The 26,074-nt window shown below is 46.4% G+C and overlaps 1 long non-coding RNA gene across 3 annotated transcripts in view; it reads right to left on the bottom strand.

Annotated features, from left to right (window-relative positions):
* The window catches only part of LOC128854235 (uncharacterized), a 31,208-nt gene extending 15,370 nt beyond the window's left edge, over positions 1 to 15,838 (bottom strand). For 2 of the 3 annotated variants that reach the window (XR_008453217.1, XR_008453218.1), the window contains exons 1-3: positions 15,761 to 15,838; positions 2,065 to 2,180; positions 355 to 459 (exon numbers count right to left, since the gene is read on the bottom strand). This is a non-coding gene — a long non-coding RNA (uncharacterized LOC128854235). Of the gene's footprint in view, positions 1 to 354; positions 460 to 2,064; positions 2,181 to 5,361; positions 5,652 to 15,760 lie in introns of those variants that run through there. The other variant, XR_008453219.1, reaches the window with a different exon arrangement.
* Between the last annotated feature and the right edge of the window lie 10,236 nt (positions 15,839 to 26,074).

Genomic DNA, 26,074 nt, shown 5'->3' with positions numbered 1-26,074 from the left:
GGGATGCGTGCACACCTGTAAACTTTGGAGGGGAAGAGGAAGGGGAACAGGAAAGAGAAGTGAAAGGGAGATGAGAAACCATAGTATCCTCATTACTAATATTTTTAATGTTTTTCATGCGGGTTTCGTCAGCCACTAACCCTACAAACAGCTGCAGCACCTTTTAGGTCAGTCAGCTCCCTGAAGGTTTCTTGCTCAAGAAGCCATTCACTTGGTCTGACATTCTCAAAGGGATTCTGGTGAATGACAGCTGTCCCCAAGCCCTCTTCTCGGGGGGTTCAAGGTGCTGTTTCCAACATGCCTGCACCCAGCTACCTCACAATGATACAAGAATACTTCTTCTCAGCAATTTACCTGATCCCAGGCACCCCTCGGACACGGCCAGCGTAGCTTCTCCATGACCCCAGCCAAAGGACCGTCTGTTCACTCAGTCACAGGTGGTGGATCACGAATGTGCCCCTGTAATGACCGTTTTTTTACTCAGAATAAAAAAGCATATATTGCAAACTACACACATAGCAGTAATCAAATTTCTCACATGTGCCTCTGGCTGAGCTACGACTCTACAAACATTTCCAAGAGTTGGTGAAGATTAGAGCAATTCTGCCTCCCTCTAAGCATTAACTGAATTACCAGTTTGCTTTTCTGAATAACATCTGCATTAGAAGCAGAACTTTTTCAACTAAATCTTTTCTGGTCCTTTATAGGAAACTCCTAGAAATACTTCTAAACACATAGAACCACGTTTGGCACCAATTATGGCATTCTGGACTCTCTTTTTCCTTTCCTTGTTACTGAAAGACTACTTTTTGGTAAAATCACAAACGTAAAACAATAATTTCTGCCTCTTGTTGGTCTTAAAAAACCCTGACAGCTTTAAACAATGCTTGTAATAGCTCCTAGTGGAAAGGAATTCCTTTTCCTAGTGAATCCATATCCTAGGCTGTTGACAAGCTGAGCTGCCTGCAAATAGAGACACGGTGATGTCTTCCTTCCATGCTTCCCTTTTCCATCCAGGGCTTTGCTAAGATGAAGAAAGTCTTTTTTGGAAGTGTGTTCAGAAGGACTAAAATATCCTAGATCTTTACAACTGATCTCCATTTCACATCTAATTGCTGGGTTTTTTTAATTATGCTTCAAGAGAAGATTTCCCAAAGAAGGCAATTTCTACAGCTTTGAATCCAATCAGACCCGACAATGCCATTCTGTTCGCAGAGAAAAGTTTCTTCTCAAAAAAAAAAATAAATCACTACATAACCCCAATTTGAATCCTTGGCTGCCACAGTTTAATTGCTTCTCCTTGTGGCCCCAAATCCAGGGCAGCTTCAAAGCAAGGGTGGCTTCTATTAAATTTAATTACTTTTTCCTGCAGCTTGCATGGCGAAGGTGCGAGCTGCTAAATGAAGGCAGTTATGAATTAGATGCAGATTCCAAACAAAGATATATATTAAAGAGAAATTTTACGTGTAAGCAAATGACCTCCTTGTACAGGGACATTTATACCTAGATGAACTACTAAAAGAAAAAGCCATCTAACAAGGCATCAGCTCTGTGTGTTATTTCCATTCTGCTTAGATTCCAGGCATGTTTGTGTTAAATGCCACTCTATCCACTTCAGGAATTTCTCTAATCCTCTTAATAGCTGTGTACATATATTCCAGTGTGTGGCACACTTGTTTCCACGCACGCTTCTATATTAACGTCAACAGGTGTCCTAATCATTTAAGAGGTTTTTACATGCATCCCACTAGAAGCCCCATTTAATCCTGCGTGGTCTGCGTGCGGCTTACAGCGAAGCGCTCTGTCTGGAACCTGATGTTGAGTATTAAAACAAGCGAATATTGACTGTGATTAATAAATGGCAGTTGAACCTCGACGCAGGAACGCTCATCTGCTCCCTCGTATCGGTTCTGCTATAAATCACCTTAAGAGGGGCACGTGTGAATTAGCTTTGTTACTCTAGGGTTTGTAATAAGTGAAATTACCGGTCGTGTTTAGCAGAAATATTGTACATTGAACTCGTAGAAGAGACAAGATGAGACATTTAGATTTTCTCATGCTTACCTGGCTCAGAGCTCACACTGATATGACAAGATGCTGCTCAGGAATGGAAAGGTCGCTCATTTTCTGAGCACCAAACAATCTGTCTTTGGCCTTTGACATTTGCCAGGGGCTGCCGGCTGCGGAGAGACACATAAGGAAGTGGAGTCAGACAAGCAAATCCATTCCACACGAGCTGCTACAGCCTCGACTAGATGGTACACACTGTTTGTCACCTCTTAACAGGGTGGAATATGAACTTGAAGCTGAGAGGCACATTAGAAATGCAGTAATAATGCAATTCCCACAACATAGTGAAGATATGAGCCCAATCCCACAGACAGCGGACTAAAAACACAGAGATAATTGAGCACATTGTTTATAGGCCAGTCTTCCTTGCTTGACATCTCAGTGCTGAGCACACATTTTCACTTGCTGGCTTACACGTGCCTCTCTGCCTCACCGACCGTGTCTCCCGCGCAGTGATGTCCCCAGGCAAGCCAGGGCCTGTTCTTCCTCCAGAGCCATCCTCTCTCCAAATGCTACCGGAGACAAACATGTAACTCAGGGCAGGTTCTGAGTAAATCCATCCGGGCTGAAAAACACCTACAAAGGAGTAATGAGCTTTGGGAGGTCTGAGTTTACCTGGGGTAAAACCAGAGGGAAAAGAGTCTGCTACCTCTTAGTCTGTATGCCCACATAAACCCCAAAGGCCTGACTAACGCGTACCATCTGCAGCAGCGGGATAAAAACCTTTCCACGTCTAGAAGTGTTACCAAAGAGACAAGTAAGAGTGGAGACTGAGGGAGATTTGCTTCTCTCCATGCCTTTCTACACCAGATTAAAGTGCTAAAGCTTAATCCTTAGGAGCCTGTGCTTTTGCAACTGAAAGCTCACAAAGCCACGTCCCCGGAGCATGCCCGTGATTTGTGTAACAAACAGCAGAGCAGTTACAGAGTGAATCTAAACGCATACAAATAAATAGTACACAAGAAAAAGTGCAGCAGAGGGTATTTCAACCCAGTAGAAGTTTGAATGAGGGACAAGAACCTTCTCTTCAGAGTCCCGCCACTGAAACTGCGCATGGGGAGACAGGATGGAGGCTGCTCAGCCTTCTCCATGCCCTAAAACCTCGGCGTGGCAGCTCACAGTGCCCGCGAGAACCAAACACCTCAAACGCTGCAGCAGCGAAGGACGCCTTCAGCCTGGCAGCTCTCGGGAACAACGCTCAGTCCGTGTCACCAGCCCTTCTGGCGCAGATACAAAGTGAATTCAGTAGTTGAGTTGAGACAAAGAGCAAAGAGCAGGGCCCTGCTCAGAAGAATTCAGTCCAAGACGTCAGGCATCCAGGTGAATGAGAAAAACAAGGTCAGGGCAGAAGGCGAGGGAGTCAGAAAGAAATGGAGCTGAGAGCAGTTCCTAGCCGGTACGAAGCAGCAATCCCCATCGCAGACATCTCTGACAACTTGACTCCATCCCTTTCTGCACAGAGCAGCGGTGTTTGATTGCTCCCACACTTGTTTCCACCTAAAATCCCCATTCTGCAATGTCTTCGAGACACTCCAAACATCCATAAACTCTTTGAAGTTGAATTTTAATGTGTTTATTGACACCAGTTATTATATTTCAAAACACATGGACTACAAATTGTTACCATGCACTCCTGGTGTTTACAGTAATCCCTGTATTAAAACAAACTCAGCCTTTCCTGATGATTTTATATCTTCTCATTGACTCACTTGCCTGTGTTTAACTCCTGTTGAGTGGTTTTTAATACTCAACACTTTCAAAACATGAAAACCCTATCTGCAGATTTCATATACTTCTGAAACTTTGCATTCATTTTTATGGGCACCACATGGCCCAAATCCTCCTCTTCCATTTTCCTTGCAGCACTGTGGGCTTCCTGTGCGGACCCTGCGCGCGCAGTTGGCCACGGTGTCAGCAGAGCTGCTGCCAAGGCCAGCGATTAGTGGCTCCACAAGCTCGGCCCTGATGCAGCAGCTTGGCCCAAAGGTGGTTTTCCTCTGATCTCCATGTGTTAGAGACGGACTATCGCCCATTAGAAGCAATTAGGGCAGCTCTTCCTTCCTTTGACCAGGGCTGGGCTGCTGAACTGATCACTGAATTGTGGAATCACGGAACAGTTTGGGCTGGAAGGGACCTCAAAGCCCACCCAATTTCTTCCCCCTGCCATGGGCAGGGACACCTCCCACTGGATCAGGGGCTCCAAGCCCCATCCAACCTGGCCTGGAAGCCCTCCAGGGATGGGGCAGCCACCACTGCTCTGGGCAGCCTGGGCCAGGGCCTCCCCACCCGCACAGCAAAACATTTCTCCTCAAGATCTCATCTCAATCTCCCCTCTTTCAGCTGAAAACCGTTCCCCCTCATCCTGCCTCTGCACTCCCTGATCCAGAGCCCCTCCCCAGCTTTCCCGGAGCCCCTTTCGGTGCTGGAAGCTGCTCTGAGGTTTCCCTGGAGCCTTTTCTTCTCCAAGCTGAACCGCCCCAACTCTCTCAGCCTGTTCTCAGATGGGAGGTGCTCCAGCCCTTGGATCATCCTCATGGCTTATGAGCTCTCTCCCATCCTATGAGGACACTGTGGCTGCATGGCCCGGCAGCAGTTCCTGAGGAACATAAGCTCCCTGTGGTTCAAGCACGGGCCTGCAACAGGGCTTTGCCAGCCTCAGAGGGTGATGCTTAGCCACGCAGGGCCAGTGAGCTGCCTGCCCAGCTACTGAATGCAGCAGGCGAGCAGGCACTTGGAAGCGGATGCTGCCGAGTCACTTGGGACCACGCGTCTCGCCAACGTCTGTGGCTCTGCGCCATAAAAGGTTTCAGCAAGCAACTCAGAGCCAGGAAGGTTGGGCCCTCCACCACGCGGCACGAAACAAAAATGGTTTAAAAGTCTGTGTTTTAGTGTCTACTGTTACAAGTGAACAGTCTCATAAAAGTCCTTATAAAGCACAAGACGGGCCTGGACTCCCCGTACTGGCTCCAAAACCCTTTCAGCACCAAACCTCCCTGGCGGTGTCGTGGGCAGCTGTGCCGGCCAGCGCCAGCGAGGAGGGAGCGGGACCCTCTCTTGTGCTCGGACCCACTCCTGGTCACGTCCCCAGGCCCTCTGGAAAGCAGAGCCAAGAGGACGTGTTCTTTTTGGCTGTGAACAAAAGGCCTGGGGAAGGGAGTAAAATCAATGCTTGCTAAATAGAAAAAAAGGATCTATACAGGGAGAAAACGCATTTAGCTTATCATTCCTAAACAGTACCGGAGGGAGGGAAATTGAAATTGTAAACAAATTATAAAATCTAAAAAAACCTACCACGTGTTGTCCTTTTGAAGGAAACTTAACTTATTGCATTGCTGAAACTGGAACAGCTCTGGGGACTCGTTCACGGTCTTCTACTCGACGGGCTCACGAAGTCTAACCAGTGTCTCCAGGGGGGCTGGAATTAATAGTGTCATCTAAAATGTATTAAATGCTGCAAGTGATGAACAACTGGGAAGGTGCAGAACCCACTGGGATTCAAATTTAATTCAGATGATTTGGAATTCAGCATCTGAGAATGACAAAGTTCACGTTATTTTCCATGTCGGAGAAGAAAAAATGACATCTATGCCTAGGAAATGACATAAATAAAAGTCTTGGTTGAAAATTCATATAGTTAAAATACTAGTCTTGATTATTTCAATATGAAGAGAAATCCAGGAAGATACTTATATTTTTTTACTGTCTGAACACTCTGAATCAGGTAAAACAATTTCACTGAGCTGAGCTCCAATCACTCATCCACAAATTAATCTTTCCTGGGGAAATTCCTGGTAAAACCAAGGCCTCGCGGCTCCACTCTCTGAAATAACTCTGTCCCTACAGGTTGCCCCTGGATACTGATAGGAAGAAGGCACATTTTAGGCACAGAAGAGTGGCTGATAGCTGCACAGGCTCTTCCTTGGACCACAAGCATCTCTCCAGCTCTGAGTTGCAGCAACCACCTGTTGGCAGCAACCTCCCACAGCACCTCCTGCATCCCAACACGGACAATCCCAGACTCCACCTGATGCTTTTCAGTACCAGACCAGCACAAATGCAAACACGGGACATGAAAATAGCAGCAATGCATCACTTTTTACACCCCCTCCCCAACCACAGCACATCAAACTGAGTGGATGGAACAAAGCCGTGGTCTAGAACTTCCCATCTGATGCACTGACAGCTCCTGTGCGCCGCTCCCTGTTACACGCACAGCCCCGCGTCTGCTCAGATAAGAGCCTTCGTAAAAGAACGCAGAGGTGTGAGGAGTTTTGAGACTGTACAATGGGGAAAAAAAAGGAAAGCAGGGCTCTCTTCCCCCTGGAAAGTTGTTAATTCGGCATTAAATACACACTGAGCTGTTCTGGAACCTCATTGTTACTTTATATAGCTGAGCACCACCATATTCCAACGGCTGTCGGGCTTGGGTTTACGAGCAAATTGTTAAAAGCTGTGTCTGAGGTAGGAAAGCGACAAGTGGAAAGCATTCCCATGAAGTACGCAGGATCCCTGGAAGCGGGCCAGTGGTTTAGGTCAAAACTCAGTCACATGTCCTGCTAGCTGGTCCGGAACATCCTTCAAATCCAGCTAAGCAAACAGCTCGGGGAGCCCCGCGCCAAGTGCCAGCTCCAGCTGGCATCCTGGTACATTTTCTTCTACAGTTGTTGCAGTTTTGGAGGTTATGAAAAGTTTACTAACGAGAAACATTTTGGGACCCTGTGCCAACAATTTAGGCTGGAGGAAGAGCTGTAATGACATGAACATATGTGACTTTGGTGGAAAGTCTGAAACATCGGTCCCACACCCTGAGAACCGCCTCTCTGTTTATAAATCCCCAAAACTCTGAACATCAAGAGAAATCTGTCTGCTTGCTCTTAAGGTGTTTACACTGCACTTTCCAACTATTTAAAACCGTTGATGAAATTGAAGACAACTTTCCCGATGTCCTATTCCTCAGTAATTTGGTTCATTTTGGTTTGCAAGGCCAGTTCTGCTTTTGTAAACAGGAACTGGATAGAGCAAAAGGGGTGTGAGAGCCCGAAGCAGCCAGGGATTCCAGCAAACAATCCTGCTAACCCAAGAAACCCTCTTTAAACTAACTTACCCGATTTTCTGTTGGGAAATAATACTTTGTTTTGACTTCTAAGGAAGAAGCGCTGGCAAGCAACATCATTTTTTCATCAGCACAGACAGGCATTTAAGTGATCAGTTCACCTTCAAACATCCACTTTGACGCAGAAGCCTACCACCAAACCTTACTCGACAGAAGACAGAGCAGCAAATCCCTCTTCTCGTTGGTTTGACGAGAGTAACTCCAGCTAACCCTGCCAGAACTGCACACACCCAAGCAACGTGCTGTGCGCCCAGAGATGCTGCTTGCTTGCCTGCTTTTTAATGGTTTGACATGTGGGAGATGGAGATTCAGCAGCCGAAGATGAATTAGTACCTATAAAGGCAAAATGCTGCAAACGTGGGTCTCCCTGAACCTGGCTTGGGGAGAAAAAGTCCTGTTTTAGAACAGGATATTAGCAATTGAAATGGAAGAAAGGCTAGACGGATACATGCAGAAGACAGGATGGGTGGGTGGCTGGAGAAGCTGCCTTTCAAGGGTCTGGTACCAGCTATAGATGCAGAGTCCTTCAGTGTCAGAGGAAAGGGAAAGGCAAGGAATCATTATACTGGATTCTCACAACAAAACAATCTAAAGGACTTTCTCAGCCCCTGTGTTTCTCTCTTTCATTTTCAAAGTCCTTTGGCTGGTGCTCCAGCTGGCATTCAACTGACAGAGAAAGAAAATAAACCCACGGTTCCCAGAGGATTCCTAGCAGAATGTTCAACATATGAGAAGTGAAACAAGAAATACTGAAAGTGCAAGCCAAGCCTCTGTTCCCATCTTCACTCTAAGACAATATTTGGGTGCAGTAGGAGCGTAGAGCAATGTTTGTCTGTCTACCAGTGCTATTCATCACTAAGTTTACCATATTTTCCTTTTCTTTCCATAACTCCTGGCTTCGATCATGTCTGGGTGTTTTCTAACCAGCCTTAAGGCAATAAATCAAAGCTGTCAGCATTGGAAGAAAATTAATGTGAGAAGTTGTTCCAAAGGCCACCAGCCTTCTCCCTGCTCTGTGAGCTGTGTTAGTCCAGGATTCCTCAATAGCGTTCAACGTTTTGCTACTTTCACAACGGTTCGAGGCTACAGATGCATTTTTTGAAAGGTGGCTTTGAATTGTATCCTACACGATACCAAATTCTTGGAGTTTCTTTAGATTTCAAAGAGATGGAAGGCTGCTCAGCATGGGCCCAAACCTGACCCTTGGCCATCTCTGGCCAAGCCACAAGCAAACCCCACATCCAGAGCTGGAATGCATCAGAGTCTGAATCTGGGTTGACCTTTTCATGAAGAAAAAGGCCAAATGATTCAACCTCAACCCTGTTCCTATGCCCTGTAGTGATGACGCTGGTTGAATTATTCATTGCGAGTTATTTACCCAAAGAATGCGCCTGGCATTTATGCTGAATACATTACTTGCAAGTTTTGATTTCTTGTTTCATTACTCACTCCGTTCTGTACCACTCGGAAACTCCAGCCTCTTCATTTTTGAAAGTCTCTTTGCCGAGCCTGAGAAAAAGAACACTTGGGACACAACCTTCAGCTGGGGCTGATCCGATACAGCAAATGCCTCCCTGGGAAAGGACAGCCTGGCGGTTAAGGCATTTTCCTGGAACTCAGGAAAGTAACGTTCTTGCCCTATTCAGCTGCAGATGAACTCCGCAGCCCTGGGCAATCGCTTGGTTCCCTACACCTCTGGCTGCACATTTATAATACGGACATGGAGTTTCTCACTGTAAGATATTGTAAGGCCAGATATGTGAAAGATGATGAATTGCCCGGTTACTACGGAAACCAAAAAAGCACCCAACGCAGATGGATGAGTTTAGAGGCAGAACCACCTGACTCAAAAATCATGAGCACTTCAGAACTTCATTAAGTAAAATTCATCATTTTGTAATAAGGATCGTGGGAGCCACTCAGAACTTTACTACAAAGCACCAGCTTATTGGCTTTGTCTCGAGTTAGACACTGAAGGTTTTCCCTTGTGTATTTTCAAACTCTCACATTTAGATTTGACATCCAATGGGATGTTTAGGTAACAACTAAAATTCTGGTCCTACCAAACAATGATCACTAAAACCAGAACAGTGATTGCAGAAATCAGCCCAGAAGCCTACAGACTGGGAGATATTGAGAAAGAAGTTTAATTCCAAAACTAAAATCTCACGAGCCATTGAAAGAGAAAGTACCAAGCAACTGCTGAATGCAGCTGTGCCGGTTTTCCCTCCACGGGGAGATTTCTGTTCTAATTATATCCTCACTAAACTGCTGCTCCACGCTTTTGGATCAGAAATCATCTGCCAGCCGCCCAACCAAACATCTAGAGGATGCTTAGCTAGAGTTTTGACCAAGGACAAACTGAGCAAGGACTTCAAAACCCAGGCCAGTGTTTGCACGTTGTTCCCTGCTGCAGAACTAATGGAGAGAACTAGCTCGTGGTTTCTTTTGCACAGGACCTAAACAAACACGGAATTTGCTTTCCTGGTTCTCGGAATCTGATGAATTTGTGTTGTGAAAAGGTATTTAAGACATGGAGATTCCCCCTCCTCCTGCAAACATCCAATTATAATAATTTTGAGGTATTTCAAACGTTAGACCTGGAACGACTCCTCATTGTCCTATCAAATTACCCAGGTCTTTGAGATGAAAAGTCATTATTTGCAAAGGCTCCTGTTAGCAGCACTTACTGAAGGAGGGCTGTTCAGGTTTGGGAACTTAAAAATGGGTTTGCCACTGCAAACAGCTCATCGAGTTACAGTTGTGTCTCGGTAGGGTAAAGCACTCAAGGCTTTCAATTGCAGCAGGCCCTGCTGACTCAGGGAATGAAAGCTATGGAACTGCTGGCAAAGGAAATGCTAATAATTAAAGTGGTAATCGTGACTCTGGGGCAAGAAATAAATGCCTACAGGGTGACGAGAGATTGAATAAACAAAACAAATAAGAGCCTCACGCTGCACAGTGCCACAGAGCGGTGATTACAGCTGGCAACCAAACCCCAGCCTTCTGTGCCAGCACAACAGGTACCGATCCGCATGGCTCCTGAGGAGCACAACAGCGGGAAGCTCCAGGGCTGGGATTGGCTCGGGCAGCACCCACAGCGCTTGCTGTGTCGTTTGCGCAGAGGAAAGGTGCTCACCTGAATTCTGGGAAACCAGCGCCATGCTCCGGGGACGCCGGGCACCCCAAAGGGTCGTGCTCTGCCTGCCACAAATTCCTTGCTTGGAGAAAAGCGGAGGATGCTTCCCTTGGGTATTGGGTATGATGGGTCCAAGCTGACGTTAAAATCAAAAGCACTACCAACAGTTGCAGTTTTTTGGCTAGAGATGGCCTCATTTTGGAACCACATGCACCATAAATTATTTTGGAGGTATTGTTGTTTCACAATCAATACTTCTCTTTCAATAACAGCAGCAATAGAAAGCAGTAATGATAACTTTGACCTTGCACTGCGTGTTACAACTAAGATCCTCCAACTAGTTTCCAAAAAGCTCCCTCCTCCTCCTCTCAGTACTCTTCTGAGAGGATTGTCAGCTGCTTAACGACACTGGAAAGCAATGAATAACACAAATATTTTACTGATAAAAATTTTCCACATGAGCCACCAGTGTCCCCATGGCACCAGCGGATCGTACACTTACATAAGGTGCTGTCTGCAACCGTGAATGAGAACGGACAAGCCACTTCCCACTGGGAATGGAGAACTGTCTGCCTGTTTGATTTCAGAGTACACTGAGATACCTAAAGACATCTGATTTCTATGAAGCACAGAATCATGGAATGGTTTGGGTCAAAAGGGACTTTACAGTCCATCCAGTCCCACCTCTGCCACAGGCAGGGACACCTCCCACTGGCTCAGGGGCTCCAAGCCCCATCCAACCTGGCCTGGAACCCACCCCTCCAGGGATGGGGCAGCCACCGCTGCTCTGGGCACCCTGGGCCAGGGGCTCACAGAGGGAAATCCTGTGTAATCCCTGGCAGAGGAAGCACTAAGCACCTTGACTCCAGGAAGTGCAAGCCCTCTGCAGACGAGGCCAAGCAGCGAATAGTTTGAATCTCTCCCTGCAGGACTGTGTGTAAAGTCCAGCCCTTGTGTAACCCGGCCCCTCGCGACTGGCAGATAAGTTCGTTTACTGTCACTCAGGTGTCCCATTCCACTTCCTCGTTTACTGAATATAATGATATCCTGCAGGATCTGGCTCACACAAGGGACTAAGGGAACTAATGTGACAGCAAAAATAAACAAATGAAAGAAGTCTTAAAATACATCAAAGGGAAAGTGTGCTACTATCTGTGGGGCCATCATCACAGGCTGTACTGCTGGATCCCAGCTCCGCAGTGGAGATGAACTTCGTGGTGCTGCCTCCGGGGCCACGGGGCAAGAAATGCTTTGCTCCTGCTTGCTACATTCTTGCTGTTTGTCAGACTATACTCGCAATACTTCAAATTCATATAAGTTTTCTCTTCCCAGCCCAGGCATTGTCCTACCTTCCCAAGGTTTATATTCAGCCCTTTATTCTAAGGTGGCAGATCAGAGGCTGCTAAAGCTGGCCCAGGAAATCCTTGTGAGGAAGGTGCTTAATTTCCGAAGTACAGACAACTGGGGAGGAAATCTATTCCAGGCTATTTAGAAAGTAAAAACTTGCTGTTATGCCATCAGGAAAATATAGCGTTGCAAAGAAGACTTCTTCAGAAAGGACTGGGAGGCCTTCATTAAATGCAGCTAAGAAAAAACTCACTGTTTTCTTGTTTGTGGGTGTTTTTCTTCTCTCTAACAAATCTGGCCTAATGATGGGAGTAATTATAATATAATGCCTATACTATTGTTTGAATGAGGCAAACTCCCTCACATGCCATTACTGTACTCCTGCCAGCAGCAGCCAGGGAACAGCCTCAACAATAGAGAGGATTTTCCAGCTCACTGTGCGATTTGATCTCTATAAACCTCTCATAACATATACGGTACGGCAGTAAATCATTTATAACGTTATTATCCGCCCATCTGGGATCAGAGTGCAACCACGAAGACAACGCAAGAAATCTGGGCTCCTTTCAGCACTCCGTGAAGTGAACCTCATTGGTAAGATCTCATTAAATTGGCAGTCCAACAACGGGATCGCGCTCCCTGCAGGAGAGACTACACTTTCCATTGGCTGCTTTCCTAGCATTTCCCACGGCTCTGGTATTTTTATTCTCTACTATTGCTGGTAGTTTCACTTGTATTTCAAAATGGTTATTGCTTGAGGTGGGGTTGGCTCTTACAATCCAGTTCCTAGTGGAGGAAGGAAGCGGTTTCAGAGAAGGAAGACCATGTTTTCCAAGTTAGCATCAGACTTTGTTTCCAGCTTAGCTTTGGTGCAAAGCCTTCTGAAGTCTCCTTCTGCAAAAGCCCTTCTGAATGTCATAGCTCAGAACTGGAGTAGGGAAAAAGCATTGAGAGTCAAAGCTCCATTAGCCTCAGACGTGTGTGTGGAGGAAGCCATGGGCTGCTCAGTGCCCTTCCGAGGCACCAGCCCTGCCTGCTCCTTCCCAGCATGCTGGGAGGGCTTCACATGAGCTCATGTGGAGCCAGCAGATACGCCTTTTCTATCCCGGGTTGTCACAAGCTATGGACACCAGCAAAAAAAGGTTAACACCTTCCCGTAGAGCTTTGCTTTACCTGCCACGGGCTACATCTCACAACAACACTCCTCCTGCGTGAGCATGAGCCCAGCTGGAGCCCAGGGCTGACACAAGACCCTGCCCACTACAGAGAAAATCTGCACACCTCTATCGACCTTGTAAAAGGCGGCAGCCAACCTCTGCCAAATCCCATACGGATCAAATGCACGGGCATCCAAGCATTAAAAATTATCAATTCAAACAAAAGACTGTCACCTCACTCACTCCCTAGAATGTGAACCACAGCTTGCTGAGCACTGGCGTCCACCAGGCCTCCAGAGCACAGCCATGGGGAGAGGAGGGCAGACGTGTGCTGGGCTCTTCCGCAAGAGCAGCACATCTTCGGGAGCGAGGAACAAGCCAGAGGGAGTGGGGGAGAGCTTGCGGGGCTGGCCATGGTATGAAGAACCCATAAACGTGGTCCAATACAATGTTCTGTATGATTTCTCAGCATAAAAATCAGAGCCAAGGCAGTGACAGCATAACCATCAGCCAGTGGCTTGTAACAAGATCCGTATTAGCACTGAACCTGCAATCTTTTCTACACTCACCTTCAACAATATCTGCATTAAATAAAAATAACAGAGCTCACCAAATCCACTCAAAGCACCATTTATTACAGAGCCTCTGAATTATTTTATGTAGGCTTAATCAATTCATACACATATCCACTGATTTATCTAAACTGGGTACCTAAACCCAAGCCAGTTCCCTGGCTACAAGCCTGTAGTTTTTCACGTTCTTCAGAATAAAAGGAGAAATCCACTGCTTTTGTACCCAGCTGCTTTTAATCCAAAAGAAGCGTATCAAGAAAGAGACCGACTTTCAAACAGCTACCCACTGCCCCTTCATTATTTGCTGCAATTAATGGGTTTGTACCAGCCCTTTTAGAGAAGATTCTTTCTTAATGTATCAAGCCACAAGGCCGAATTTTCTTTGGATAAACGTTAAAAGATAATATTAGAAAAGCCCTCCTACAAACCCTACAGTCCTCGACTCGTTGAGTAACAATAGCGAACACAAATCGTGCCGTCCGTGTCTTTGAGGGAATAAAACCCACTGATCTAAGGAGACGGGAAGAGAACTGTCCAGCCCACAGCGACTGCTGCTTAAATTGCAAATGCCGCTGCCTGCATGGGGCTCGGCGTACCCGCGCGTCCGGCTGGCCAAGCACAATACCTTTCATTTCTTTACAAAGCTGGGGATGACTGACAGGCCCTCCTTTTCCTAAGGAAGCCAAATTCAATCCAGCTCCCTTTTGGGACGCCCCTCCTGAAACCCATCCAACTCTCATCTCTCCGGTCCTGTTTCTGTCCTGTCCATGCTGCGGTAGGTAGTGAGCAAAGCCTTTTTTTCATCAAGTCAGTCCCCAGCCCTCCTCAAATGTCATACCTTTTCAACATAACTGACAGGGCAAAACACACCTTGGCTCTGTCTCTGCTGAGGTTGAACGCTCAAATGGCTCTGCTGGAAGCTCAACAATAGCTGAGCGAGGCTGCAGATTTGTTCTGTTCGGAAGACCTCAAACCATACCAGGATGAATGGGCTTTCCTCTGTTTGTCACATCAGCAGCTTGGGCTCGTAATAGCCTGTACATCATCATTGTGATTACGGCAGATGAATGGAGCAGCCTCCTCGCAGGGCAGCGAGCGTGGCCCTCACTCCTCCTGCCTGAAATCCTAGCGCTCCGGCCACACAGCAGCTCTCCCAGCCCAGCTTTGCCAATGTACCCCCGCTGCAGGCTGACTCCTCTTTGCTAGCTGTATCCCAAATAAGTGACAACTGTGGATCTCACAGGTCTCCCTTCCAGGCTTATTTTGCCCAAACGATACCCACACCCTGAGCTGCACCTCAACAAGACATCAGAGAACAAGCACCCACGTCTAAAAATCCTCTGCAATCCATTGGCTTGCAAAGCTAAATCACAGAATGGGTTGGGTCGGAAGGGACCTCAAAGCCCATCCAGCTCCAACCCCTGCCCCGGGCAGGGACACCTCCCACCGGATCAGGGGCTCCCAGCCCCATCCGGCCTGACACAAAGTTCTCAAAATAAAACCCAACACAAAAATACAGATTTGAAAATAGGCCCCAGAGCCTTCTTCTACTCTTTTCTTGCTTGCAACTTCTCTTTTCACTTAGAGTGAAGCAGCATCTTATCCGTGCAGCCAGCTTCAAGTACACACATACGTATACATATAAATATATTTCCACTCTAAGCAGCAGCTACTGAGGGAACAGAACATATTTGCATACACAGACAGACCAATAAACTACTTATTAGTGCCAGCCGTACCATAATAAATTTCTCTCTACTCTGAGTGGCTTTTTATACCCTTGCTGCTATCAAACAGGTCACACATCCTTAAGACAAAGCCGATTTGTTCCAGAAAACCACAGAACATTTCTATTCTTAGCATAAAAATCATTGTATTCTTAACATTTCCATGCTTCCCCAGGCCAAATCCTGCCACGATAACAAGTTTGTGTGCTGGGAACGCATGCTGTGTTCTGCTGAAGCACAAACCAAAAGCAAGTGGATCACAACCTAACACACACATGCTTACCAGGACTGGGGATTTATTTAGCTTAATCTAACCTGAATGCCTGCTTGTAACACAAGTGAATATCTAAACAGATTATTAAATGTAACAGCAATAGCTTTTTACAAAAATCACTGGGATTATTCAAATTCTAGGAGAGAAGAAAGCAGAGAAGAGTGTTTCGGTAACCTGATCTGCCCAAATCGGCCGGAAACTCTTTAATAGCACCTTGCCAGAAACAATGCGCGGCAGAGTCTGTTTTAAACAAGATGATTTTGCAGAATATTGTAACTGACTTTTTGTATAGTGTTAGTGAGGTTTGTGTACACTAATAAAAAATGAAAGCTGCTATTAAAAACAAATCAATGGACTGTACCTGGTTTTGATCACACGAGAGCTGGCCATTTGCATCGGTATTTGCAGCATCTGTTCCAATTAAGACTTGTTTTCTAGTTTAAAGATATTAGTCCAATCACTAGTGTTCTGTTGAAAACATGAATAGAGCATTGTTCTGGCAGAATGTAGTTAAACAGACTCCACAGACTCTATTAAACAGCTCTGCTACCCAATTAGAATGGGAAGGAGCCGGGCAGGCAGGGCTGTACTGTGCACCCTCTGTTCCACATGGGTTTTTATGGATTCATAGTCAATGAAAACAGTTAACGTGGAACATGTGTTCAGAAAACACAGGCTGTGTGCTGCCCCAGAGCAGGACAAACGGCGCATCAAACCACTTATCAGGACTTAACGGACATCAGATGCAATGATTCTAACGTGTGAGTGTAAACCACACACTGGAATGGTGAACCACGCCACTGCCACGTGATGAAAATGATTGTTCGAAGCTTGAAAGCACAGAATCCTCAAAGTCTTGAAGCAGACAAGGACTACGTTCACATTTGTATGGGTGTCGTGTCAGGTAGTTTTAGACCTCAGAGTGATGACCAGGGGGAACTTTTCTAGGGTGCTCTGCACTTGACAAGGTGGATATTCATTGCAGACAGCTTGAAGGCTGACATAGGTATACAGTAGCGCTCAGGAGCGATGACGTGGTGTCACGTGGGCCGCACTGCCTATGATACGAGACTGGAGATTAATAAGCAGTACACATTTAGCTCATTTAATTGACTAGGGATAGAAAAAGGCTATAGGAGTGAGAAAGATTTATAAGACATTCTGCTAAGAAATAACTGTTGGGAGTGATATTTAGTGATGGGCAGCATGAAAACGAGGTTCAAGTTTCTTAAGAACTGCACTGCTTTTGGAATGTGTTTCCAGCACCTGAGATACTGCTAATATGGTACTTTCTGATTTTCTACATGTGAAAAAGTTGACCTATCTGGCCCATCCTGGCATCAGGAGAAGACACATACAGATTTTCTGGGGTTTGCTGTTCTCTGCTTTCAGATCTCCGCAAAAGTGCCTCATTCACTTCATCGTTCACCTCTACAAATGTCTCTGAGTTGTTGCACTTATGACAGTTTCTGCTGAGTCGATTATGCCCATGGTTTTGCATTGCCATCCACTGCTGGGTAATAAAAAAGAAAGCTTGCATACAAACGCCGCTGGGAAACACCCAAGGGAAACAACTCCACCTCACGCACAGGCTGTCCCTGCCATGGCACTCAGCTTGTGCCTCTGTGCCTCCAGAGGATTTTCTGGTTTATAATTGCATATCGTCTACAGCCAGCTCAAAACAGGTTACTGCAATAAGAAATTCCCTACAGCACCCAAGGACAGAAACCACACCAAGGGCTTTGCACAAAAGAAGCCTCAATCCAAGAAACGAACCATACTTCAAACAGCACAGCATCCTGGTAATATTCCTTCTTAGCATCCCACCTGGCCGCAGCCCTGGCCAGGCGAGAGCAACGCTATAGGGACTGCCCACAGCCTCCATCCCTAAGCCCCCTTTCCTGCAATAAAAGATTCCATCCACCTTGGCCTCCGTCCAATGTGCTTGTGCTCTGCTGACAGGAGAATGGGGACCTGCATGGAATCACCTCTGGGCTCTGGAGAACGGCCACGCTGGCCAACAGCTCTCCTTGCTGGCTGGATGAACAGGCAGGCCACGCGCCTGGGGAAGAGGCTACTGGGAGAACGTCCTCGAGTCGGATTTCTTCTCAAAGCCAATACTTGCAAAACCCAGCAGGGATTGGACGCTTGGGCCTCGTGGGCAGCTTTGAGGTGTACACAGGGAAATGTACCTTGTCTCTCCTGTTGCAATTTTATAAGGTATTACAGACCCTACTGGGTATCAGAGCCGGTGCTGCTTTGACTCTAGCTAATTAGCTTTTGTAGCTTTGATGGATGGATTGATTCAGCAGTTAAACAGAGATAAATTAACTGTCTATCTAAACAGAGTTTAAGTGAGGAGGGAATTCCGATTAGAATGTTATTTCATGCAATACTGCTCTTCTTTCTCAGCCACTGCTGAAAGCCACTTGGATCCTTTGCAGAGGAAGCCCACGGAGATAACTCCGGCTCAGACCTGCAGAGCTCTCGAGGAATTTAGCAACCCTGCAGGCCTTCAGGGACAGTTTTGGGCTGCCCTATGCACCTGGTACAAAGTAATGACGCTGCAGTGCTTCCTACAGGTTGAAGAACTGGTGTAGGCAATTTAATTTCCTAAGACTTCAGAAGCATCTGAAATGTATTTTATTCTGAAACCCATTACAATGCCCCAAAATCCAGCAAAAAGTTTGATTTTCTATTCACTGTAAAGGACTTTCATGTTAAAATGTGCTTTTTTTTGGTCCTGGAGTGAGAATACATATAATTTTTTTAAAAAGGTTTAATTACAGAGCTAATATAAAAACCTTTAAGAGCTATGATAAGGGCTGAGAGAAAGATGGGTTCTGTTACAAGTGCGTGCATCGCTGGAGTACCTAAACATGCAAGTGGTTTAAAAAAATAAATACAGCCATTGCTTAAATATGTTAACCAAACATGCAACGAGCTAGATGAATTTTAGATCATGTCATGTAAATATTAACTTTTAAAGCTGTCCAACTGACAAAATTAAGGCAACAGAGAATGCCACTTTCCTTGCATCCTCATACACTCAACGGTTCTGGAATGGAACCAAGAGGGGGAAAGAAACAAAAACAAGCAAATGCAATGTAAGAAATAGTGCTGAACAGTCCTGTAGACACGGCCAAGGAAAGCTGGCACGAGGATGAACTTCCCTGGATGCCTCACCTCTTCAGGAAGAGTAATGTGCTAGCACTGGAAAGGCTGGCCAGCTCCCAAACCTTCCCTCGGCCAACTTTGTTGTCTCTTCGCTCAGGTGCTAGAAGATGTGTGCCCAATATTCAGGTCACCAAGCATAAAAAAGTGCCTTGTTTTACATTCAAATTGTAAAAAAGACTGATGAAGAGAGTAACCAAGCAGCCTCTAGGCAGAATAAACCAAAGTTTCCTAGTTTCTTCTGGTCTCTTCCTAAATTATCCTGACCTTTTAGAGCCAACTTATCTGAAAAATCTTCTTCCCTGACCTTGCTCGGCTTTGGTTGCCCAGCTTCTCCAGTTAGATGTTCCATGCTGGTGGAGGAATAAGACTTTTCCATGGTCAAAAATGTGATTCATAGCCCATTGCCCAGAAGAAGCATCTCACGCAGACTGCATCTAAATCAACTCTTTTGCTTCACCTCTCTTCAATCCAGCACAAAAGCCACTTTCTCCAAGGGCCAGAGCGTAACAGCCCATCTGGCTCAGTCTGTCAAGTACTAGGGGCTGAGGCCCAGTTTTACCAAACGCACCTTCCTCCAGCTCTGTCAGTCTTTTTTTCCATCCCAGTAGGAGGCTCTGCTTCCTGTTCCAATGCATCTGCTCCACAGATCACACCCAGCTTTGTTCTGTACCACCAGTGTTCTGAAAGGAGGACACTCAGAGGGACAAACATGCCCTCAGAAGAGATAAGCAGCTAAAACAGAAAGGGACAGCTCTGCCATACAAAGCACAGCTCTTTTTTTGTATGTTTTTATTTTAATTGCAAGAACCTTAATGAGCCTTAGTCCCACCAAGGAGAGCCAAGGGTATGAGATTTTCCTTCTCTGTTGAAGAGGCAGTAGATACATTAAAACTAATTACTGCTTGTTTTATGCTCCAGTAGGATGAGAAATTCCCATTAAGTCAGCATAGGAACGAATGCCAGTGGACAACTTCTTTTACTGCATGTAAAGAAAGAGGCAGGCAGCGCTCAGTGGCAGAGCTGTCCCTGTGCCCTGGCCTCAACATCGCCCCAAGGTGTGACTGTGCATCATCAGGTGTCACAGGGGCTATGGAGGGGGAGACACCCCCGCGGCCCACAGCCCCATCGGCCAGGCTTTCAACAAAGAGCCGAGGGCCGGCCAGCTCCCGGGCTATCATTCAGTTCACACTCAGGAAAGATGGGGGGATCCCAGTGTGACGACTGTTTTGCAAGCTCTTTTCCAGGGAGTGCAGGGAGAGGACGAGGGGAAAGAGTTTTGAGCTGGAAGAGGGGAGATTGAGATGAGAACTTAGGGAGAAACATTTTGCTGTAAGGGTAGGAAGGCCCTGGCCCAGGTTGCACAGAGCAGCGGTGGCTGCCCCATCCCTGGAGGGGTTCCAGGCCAGGTTGGATGGGGCTTGGAGCCCCTGATCCAGTGGGAGGTGTCCCTGCCCATGGCAGGGGTGGGACTGGATGGGCTTTGAGGTCCCTTTCGACCCAAACCATTCTGTGATTGAATTCTATGATCACCTGCCTAGATGAGCACAGTACCTAAAAGTGCAAATCCAACAAATTTTTGACAGTAAACTCAGTTCTTTCTCTACAGGGAAGAAATATGCTATCAGTCTTTACTGCAGAAACACAGTACTCCATAAATATGCTGAAACAGGTAAAATTCAGGCAAGTAAATTCTCAGTTCAGACACAATTCCTGCCCATAGTACAATCCAGCACCTAGAGATCTTTTCTCCTGACTCCCCTCTTTGTGTACTTTCTGCACCTCACCTATGCAGCAAGGACAGTCAGGATTTCCGATAAACAGAAGTGATAGAATCTTATCCCAAGGTCCTTGAAAAACAACATGAAAGATTAATTGCAAATCAATAAACTGATAAGGCAAAAGGCGAGGGAGGAGGGCAGGAGCAGGAGCTGCAGGAGCAGTGCCCCGTGCTGGCAGCCGGGCAGCACGGCACCTCCTGGGGAGAGAAGGCTGCAGCCCCTCCAGGGCCTGACCTTTGTTACCTCCTCTGCTTGTGTTGGTGCGCCTGGAGCTTTCAAAATGTCACAGAATCGCCTGTAACACACACTTTTTGGAATATTGCATTAAAAGAGAAAAAGAAGAGTTGTGTTGATTGGTATTTTTGTTTGCCCCGGCAACAGAAACCAGCACAGTTAATAATTTCAGTAGCCTCCTCAGCTCCAGCACTCACACAAAGATTGTTCCTTCTTGACTGGGATTCACAGTAGAAAGGTGAGATAAACCTTGTGCTCCCTCTGTCTCTTGCACATGGAAGAGGCAGCGCGCGGTGACCACAATCACATCCTACATCTATCTCCATGAGCTTCCTAAAGAGCACAGGCAGGGCTGTGCACCAGTTCCAGCGCTGCCAAATGGAACCACTTTCCTTTGCAGGGAGATTTGAAAGAGATATTTTAAGTTTGCAAAACGCTTCCAAGCTCCAAGTGCAAATTATTATTATTGATAGGATACTTTAGCCCATCTGGGTAAACTGTGCAAACAGCAGCAATATTACCCAGGGCTTCTCATGTTTATGCACTTCAAGCAGATCACCTTACTCTCTGTAAGCAAATAAGTATGTCTTTATATCACATTAGACTTCTTCTTGGTCTTCCTGAAGCTGTTCAGCCTTTTGTTACTATTTTAACTGTTTATTTCTTTAACAGCTCATTATTTTCAGTGGGCTCCTGCGTCTCATTACACACAGTTCAGTTTGAAGAGGAAATTTGTCCTTTATACAGGTTTATTCTGCCGCAAAACATAATCATAAGTGGTTCCCACTCTGCTGATAGCCATCTAGATAAAGACTATTCTGTGCTTTATGTTAGAACACTTTTGTATGAAAGGTTTTACTCACTTGAAGTGAACTGGAGAAAGCCACAAGTATCACCAGAAAACATTCCCGATCTCTTCTAATTTAACCTATGTGCAAGAATTTTCATTCAATAAGACCAGCTTGGGGAAAAAAATCCTTTCATCGCTTATATCACTAGCGTTGTTTCTACCGAACAGAAGAACTCTATCTGCATCACAAAATTTAATCACCTTCCCAGGTCTCGAGAGACTTCAAGACAAATGGGCATAGAATAAGAAGCAGAGAGGGTTAGTACAGACAGACGGCACGCAGATAGAAGAGATCTGAAATTTCAGCTGCACATGTGCACCACAGAGATCTCCTGGCATTTGCAAAATGATGCAAAAAAGCTTATGAAAACAGACTTTTCTTGTGGCAGCTTCATTACAGCATCATCCAGTCCGACCAGAAATTCAGCTGCGATGTACATTATTAGGGTTCTTTCTGCTTTTTCTTTGGCCTAAAGCAGAGGCAGGCATTGCAAAGACGCTCTCAGATGTCTTCTCCTGTATCCCACAGTTTGACTCTAGGGTCACCTACTTCAGGACAGAAAGTTTGGCAGTTTTTCAGAGCATGCCAATGTCTCCTGCAGGTTCTTGTGCTTCCAGCATACTTAAATCAGAGATGCCTTTGGTTACGCGTGGCACCAGGAATTTGAATCACCTCTGTGCTCAGTCACAAGCAGCATGAAGATACAAAGCCCCCCAAATCTAATTCTCACTCAAGTCCCTGCGCAGAGTACATCCTGTGATCTGTGTCTGCCTCAGCTTCTCTATGAAATGGAGAGTGAAGCTGCAGAGACAGCTGTGGTCAAGGAACAGCCTCTGACAATGCACTTATCACACAACGGTTTGGGCTGGAAGGAATCTCAAAGCCCATCCAGTCCCACCCCCTGCCATGGGCAGGGACACCTCCCACTGGCTCAGGGGCTCCAAGCCCCATCCAACCTGGCCTGGAACCCCTCCAGGGATGGGGCAGCCACCGCTGCTCTGGGCACCCTGGGCCAGGGCCTCCCAACCCTCACAGCAAAACATTTCTCCCTAAGATCTCATCTCCACCTCCCCTCTTCAGAGCACGCTCTACCAGCCAAGAATGAAGTCCTAGTGGAGAACTTAAATAACCTCTGGGCCTGGAGGCAACTGCGCAGCCAGCAGAGCCGAGGGAACGCCACATCAAAACTCAGATTTCTTAAGCCATAAATCACTGACTCGATACATCACAGAGGAGAAATCCCAGCGCCCAGTGGGTGAGGCCAACGCCGACCTATACAGCGACGTGCGAAAGAATCCATCACTCAGCTGTCTCCTGTGCGCAAAGGTGGGAACTTCATCCCAGTCTTCTGTAGCCTGATGACTTTACTACGCCCAGGACTGTTCACAAGCACGAGCATAACAAGAACGTTAACTTACTCAGCACTGACAGCTCATCTGGTTTAAGTTAGGAATGCGCATAAAGACACCCACCTCCAGCGAAGCGGAAGCATCTGACACATTTATGGGTCGCATCATGGGTGTTTCTTTTCAGAACAAGTTATTAAAAACTAAAATTCATGGGCCACTCGGCCTCACCATAACAAACCCTATGGCCTGAAGGTTTGGTTTGCTACCAAAGCCTCTCAATTAACTTGTTGGTAGGGCCCAACATCCAGGCTCTCCGAGTCCAATGTCCAACAATGTGTACCTTTTCCAACAAAAATGCACTTCCATCAAGCTGAGATTTTGAGGGATTGAACAGAGAAGATAATTCTGTGCAGGCTCTTTGTGAGTAGGAACTGGATCTCCTTCCAAGGTCCCAGTGAAAGACCGGGCGATGGTTCCAGGTTTAGGGGATGTCTAAATCAAATCCAGCGGGGTTTTTCTAAGGGTAGGGTGGAATTCGCTTCACAAAATAATGATTTCTATTATTTTAGCTACCGGAGAGCCTCGCTGGGCTATAGCGACACTCAGTCGCTATGGTTGCTGGCTCCCAGGCACCAGAGGATGGTGATCAGAGCCCGTGTCTGTCCCCTCAGCAGTGGGGCCTGGAGTCAGTGGTGTCTCTGAAGACTGGATGGAGGTACTACCTTTTCCTACAGCTGTGCCACAAGAGCCCCAGTCAGCATCGCCCAGCGTTACCAGCGACACGCCCTTTGCTTTTGCCCATCTCTCTCCTCTCCTCTCCCCAGCAGTCTCCACAGGAGTGGGGTGTTCGGTACTCCCCACTGATTCAAGTCACAGCACAACCAATGCGCTCGGGCAAAGAGATCTGGTTAGAAAGGAAAAACAGCGTGCAAAGAATTTGGGAAGCTGATTTTCAGCTCAAGCAACTTAGAGAGTGAAAGAGGGGCAGGGGAGGGCAAGAGGGAGGAAAAAGAGCCAAGCTCTGGAACCACTGAATTACCCTCGATTCTAGGAGCTCGGCCAATGCAGCATACGAGCGATTGCACAGACAGTTCCAAAAATGACACACGCGCTCTCGCCCTGCCTCACTTGTGGCAAACCCGCAGCAATGAGTTCTTTTTTATTTAATGCCCCGGAATTCCCAGGAAAGCAGCAAAAGCAGCCAAAGTGAGAGGAGCTAAGGCGGTCAAACATCGCAGTAGCGCCCTATATTTAAACACTTCTACAAGCCCTTCAGTTACCGGCCGTGGTTCCAGTCAGAGGCAGCCCTTTGCCCAATCCCTTCTTTCAAAACAGAAGCCCAGAAAAGGTTACGACCTATCGGTCCCGCTAGCGTTTTAGTCCTTTTTTTTTTTGAATTCAGCATACCCTTTCAGATACTCAGCCCCTCACAAAGGAGGCAAGTCTCTCCCTGGTGTTTTTTTGGAAGGAAAATGTGGCATGCACCTATTTTGTTTCATTCCGTGCCAGGACCTATAAAGTTACCATGGGCTGCAACTCCTGCCAAGTTCTAAAGGTGACGGGGCAATGGGCACCCAAAGGACGCTTCTATCAATGCCCTTTTATTTCCCTCTCTTCCCCCTTCCACCGAGGTTTTTTTTTTTTTTTTCTAATAGAATTACTCTTATCTGCAAGTGATTTAAACTCTAAGGTTTACAGAAGATTTAAAGAGTGCGAACACAGTTGGAATGTTTTAAACTAACAGTACAAGTTGCATTTTAAGAAAATAATTAACTCCCAGGGGAGGTGCGGTTCTTGGAGTAATGACAGATTCAAGGCTGGCTTTCCCTATATGGAGTTTCCAAATAATAAAATATCTTCGGTTCCCTACTGGTGTCAGATGAGAACCTGTTAGTGTGCTGCTTGCTAGTGGACTGTCATGGGTTTGGGTTTTTTTTTCGTTAGGTTTTTTTTTTCAGCAGTCCCATTAGCATTTTAAAGACACAGCACACAGGAAGGGATCCTGCACGCAAAGCGTGAGCACAAAACATTGTAAATACATCAAGTTTATGTGCTTAAAGCCTTTCCCCATCCCTTCTTCTAGCTGAAAAAAACCAAAACACTTCCCTCTTGTTTTCTGCTCTTGGTTTCTTACTGTCTCCGCTCTTGCAGAGGACAGAAAATCCATAAAGGGGACCAGCATACGGCACCCAGCGCGGTCTGACCCGCAATCTCTCTCGTCTGGCGCTAGTGGGAACACAGCGCAGCCGCCTGACAAGGTACGAGAACAGATGCGAAGCTGCCCGTGAAGGAGGCTGCTCCAGCCAGGGCCCAGGTGAGCAGCACTCAGTTCTCAGCATTACAAGTCTAAGCACAAGGAAAGGGTTGCTTGACCAGCCACTCGATGCCCTGGCATCGTACAAAACCCCCAAATCTTTGGCCTTTATGGTGAAATACAAGTACTGCTCCCTGAATACCTAATAATATCCTTTACTGAAACCTAATAACGTGCTTTACTCCTTTGACCATGCAAACCCTGGCATTTCGATTGGACAAATGTTCATTTGAGCTTTGGAGGTTTGACGAAGCGGATGGACCAGCCAAGCTCATGGAAACAAAATGTATTGGAGGGCTGTAACACACCGAGCAGCCACCGGGGAAAGAGGAAAGGTTTTGACATCTGTTGTATTTTCAATTACAGGTATCTTTCAAGCAGTTTGTTTAAAGAAGGGTCAGAAGATGAATCTGGATGATGAATGCTGTGATGCAAAACACATTTAGCAAGATCTCAGAAAAAGGGGCAAAATGGAAAGGCAGGCAGCACTGCTGGTCTTCATCTTGTATTAGCTCCAGTACTATGTATTAAAATTTGTTGTTATTAACGGTAACAGCTCATTCTTGAAGGAAAGCAGTATTCAGGCTGATCGTAGTGTCTTTTGCTGATGCAGACAACAAAAATTGCATGGATGTCATCTCAAACTCTTTTGCAGAAGACAGAGCTGTCACCTCTTTCATTGCTTGAGAACCAGCCACGCAACTGAGAACAGCTCCTTGGGCCTGAAACCATGAAAAAGAGGTCTGATCCTCACACACTGTACTGGAGAGGCTGTGTGGTTGATGAGCTACAGACCCTCACAGCCTGTGTAGTGGACATGCAGTACCCCCGTGACCAAGAAAGTGAAGACCTTTCAGATTCAAATGATGATATGCTGTGCCTCATCCCTGCCCTTGGAGCTAGTCTTTATGTCTACTTTCTCTCCCAATGTATTGCCAAGCACTTTCCAAGAGGTGCTGCATTCTTCCCCGA

The sequence above is a fragment of the Cuculus canorus genome, chromosome 21 (assembly GCF_017976375.1).
Source record: "Cuculus canorus isolate bCucCan1 chromosome 21, bCucCan1.pri, whole genome shotgun sequence".
In the NCBI taxonomy this organism is placed as follows: domain Eukaryota; kingdom Metazoa; phylum Chordata; class Aves; order Cuculiformes; family Cuculidae; genus Cuculus; species Cuculus canorus.
Note: the sequence above shows the minus strand (reverse complement) of the source record. Positions and strands in the feature narration are given on the sequence as shown.